Source organism: Chenopodium quinoa, unplaced genomic scaffold, assembly GCF_001683475.1.
Source record: "Chenopodium quinoa cultivar QQ74 unplaced genomic scaffold, ASM168347v1, whole genome shotgun sequence".
Taxonomy (NCBI): domain Eukaryota; kingdom Viridiplantae; phylum Streptophyta; class Magnoliopsida; order Caryophyllales; family Amaranthaceae; genus Chenopodium; species Chenopodium quinoa.
Window position 1 is genome coordinate 993,309 of NW_018745542.1, and position 2,768 is coordinate 996,076.

Below are 2,768 nucleotides of genomic sequence, written 5' to 3' on the forward strand. Positions count from 1 at the left end.
TGCACACTTGTCTCATTGTGATGAAAGACTCAAAGTGAACTTTGGATTGATAATATTTGTATATTGTAGATACAGGATGTACCTGAAATGCTATTCCACGACAACAAATGCTCAAAAGGGTGTCAACTGCACCTCTATTTTATAGTGTAATTTCATGCTTCAAAAGTGAGCTATTTGAGTAACTCACTAACAAAGGACATTTTCCTGGTAATATGGCCACGCGAAACATGGATCACAAGCTTTACAATGGCCTCTCCACATTGCATGATGCAATGCAACTCAGGCTTTTCTGCTTGTGATGAAGTTCCTGTATTCAAAATTCTTTTGATTGTCGGGTGTATAATTTTAAGATAGTAATATTTATTGTTTTTGTTCACAGTAAATGGCTCCTGAGGTATATGGTCATGACTTGAAGAGTTAAAAGTTTGTGAGATTTTTTCATGCAAGTACCATATGGATTTTCATGCCCTTTATAGTAATGCATATATTTTCACCCCCAAAACGGGCTATCTTCCTAAATTTTCATTACCATTCCATCAAAAGACATAGTTGGAAGTGCCTCGGTCACTTTGGACATCCCCATGGAACTTTTCATGCAATATTGATTTATTTCCATGAAATGGGTAAGCTGTTTGTATACATTGTACATTTGTACTTTCGATGAGAAAGATCACAAAAATATGTAGTGAGGCTTGTTATTTCCATCTACATTGTTCCAACAAAGTATCTTGAGAATGTAGGAAGCATATTTGATAATAATGGTTTAGCTAAGAATTTAAGATACTGAGAGTTGGCGCAATAGGGCATATTTAGAGAATGAATTCATGAGATGAAACCGAGCTTAACCTTAAAGTTAGTAACTATGATTGGCTTACAGTAAGCTCCTGCTAAGCACATTTATCATGTTATAGACCTTACAGCAACTGCAAAATCATGATTTTCTATGTACTTTCAGAAAAGTTTCTTTTTTATTTCTGAAACTTTTGAAAGCAAAAATTGAGAACTAATACAATAAACTTGATTCTGGAGTACTTTGATCCTTGCAAAATCTGTATTTCATCAACTGATTTACTATAATGATATTTTGAGATACAAAGCTGCATTATATCTTTGTGCACAATCAAACACATGCCTTGATGAAGTTTGCATCCACTTCTTTACACACACCCTGCTGTTCGAAGAAGTAGCTTGATTGATGATGAGAAATCAGAGAGACTGATCAGAAACCGAAAAAGGTAAATCTAATTAGTGCTTGGATGCTAAGAGAAGATTAGTCCAAAGTGATTAACCTGCTCAAGGGAAAACAATTAAAGAGCAAATTAGCATCAAAGTATCATAATTCATAATGCAAAACTTTATATACTATTACCCTTTATAAATGTTTCTTGCTTCCACAGTGAGGACTTTTGCAACTTGCTTTGAACATTCAGTTGCAGACTTCAAACAGCCTGAATAATTTCCTGAATGACTAGAAATTAGCCCGGTTTTTACTGCTCAATGAAAGAAACGAGAACAGAAAAACATTAAAATTGAATAAGCATGATAAGGATCACAGAGAATACTATCTAAACTTACAGCTATTATCATATACTATTTAATGCTGTCAAGTAAAGGAGTAAGGTCACATAAACCTTGTAGGACCCCAGCAGCTCCAATGTATAATGTACCTACACTGGATTGTTTTTATTGTTAACGAGACTATAAAAGATAATTGTAGTGGTGAATGGCAGGGCAAGTCTCCTTTGGCATGGCGGCAACTATATAGTTAATTTTCTGCATGCCAAAGGAGAATCGCTCTGTAATTCACCAATCCCACGTTTTCTATTTTCGCTCTTGGTTTAAGAAGGATATCAAAGGAGAGTGCTATTTAAGCTACACATCTTGCTCCTTTTATTGGAATGTGCCAATTTTGAGGAGCATATGCTGCAAAAATGCCAAGCATCTTCTTTCCCCTTTAACTCCATTATCTCCTTATGTTCATCTAGTCTTTATTGTGACACATAATGTGCTTGATCTTGTAAGGCGGTGGTCCTTACCCTTGTTTCAGATATAGATATTAGAATCCAAAAACTTCCCTTCCTACTTTTCCGAACACCTTTTGTTTAATTGAATTCAAACACAGAGTTTGGTGTTGGCATGCTACATCCTTAAAGTTGACCTTGTGATCAAACATTTGGAAGGACACATATTTTTACTACGTTGATTACATGTTTGCAATTTGCATCACTAAAGAGGCTAAGATCATCAAACTTGGAAATGTATATATATTTTCAATTATTTGATTACTTGACAAAGACCATGAAGTCTTGATTACTGCATTAGTCGCATCAGAAGAAAACTATTACAAGGAAAGTAAGTGTGAAGATTATGTAAGATTAAATTTACAGAACTAAAGATGAAAACAGAACCTGAAATTCAGTTTAAATTTGACAGAAGATTGTTTTAAGTGGAGTGGCATAGAGATTTAGCCGTACACTAACCACAGGTGAATCAAAAGAAAAGACTTTAAACCAGTGTCCAAAATTTCTCATGCACTATGATAGGATGTCCTTTTGATTCTCATACACTAGATCATTTGTTCATCTGCATGCTATTCTTACTTTCCATTGTCCTAACTCATTTACTTTGTTTTGTGCTTCACCCTCGTCTTCTCTAATGCAAAGCTTTAAACAGATTAGCTCGATCTGCATGTACATTTTCAAAGTCAAATGTGAGAGAATGGAAATGAATTATATTCATGTACATTGCCTTTATTTTTTGTAAAATTT

General features: G+C 34.5%; 1 long non-coding RNA gene across 1 annotated transcript; it reads right to left on the reverse strand.

Annotated features, from left to right (window-relative positions):
• Positions 1 to 1,032: 1,032 nt before the first annotated feature.
• Positions 1,033 to 1,818, reverse strand: LOC110716157. Its single transcript, XR_002510403.1, has 2 exons — positions 1,370 to 1,818; positions 1,033 to 1,289 (listed from the first exon to the last, which is right to left on the reverse strand). It is a non-coding gene; the product is annotated as an uncharacterized LOC110716157 (long non-coding RNA).
• Between the last annotated feature and the right edge of the window lie 950 nt (positions 1,819 to 2,768).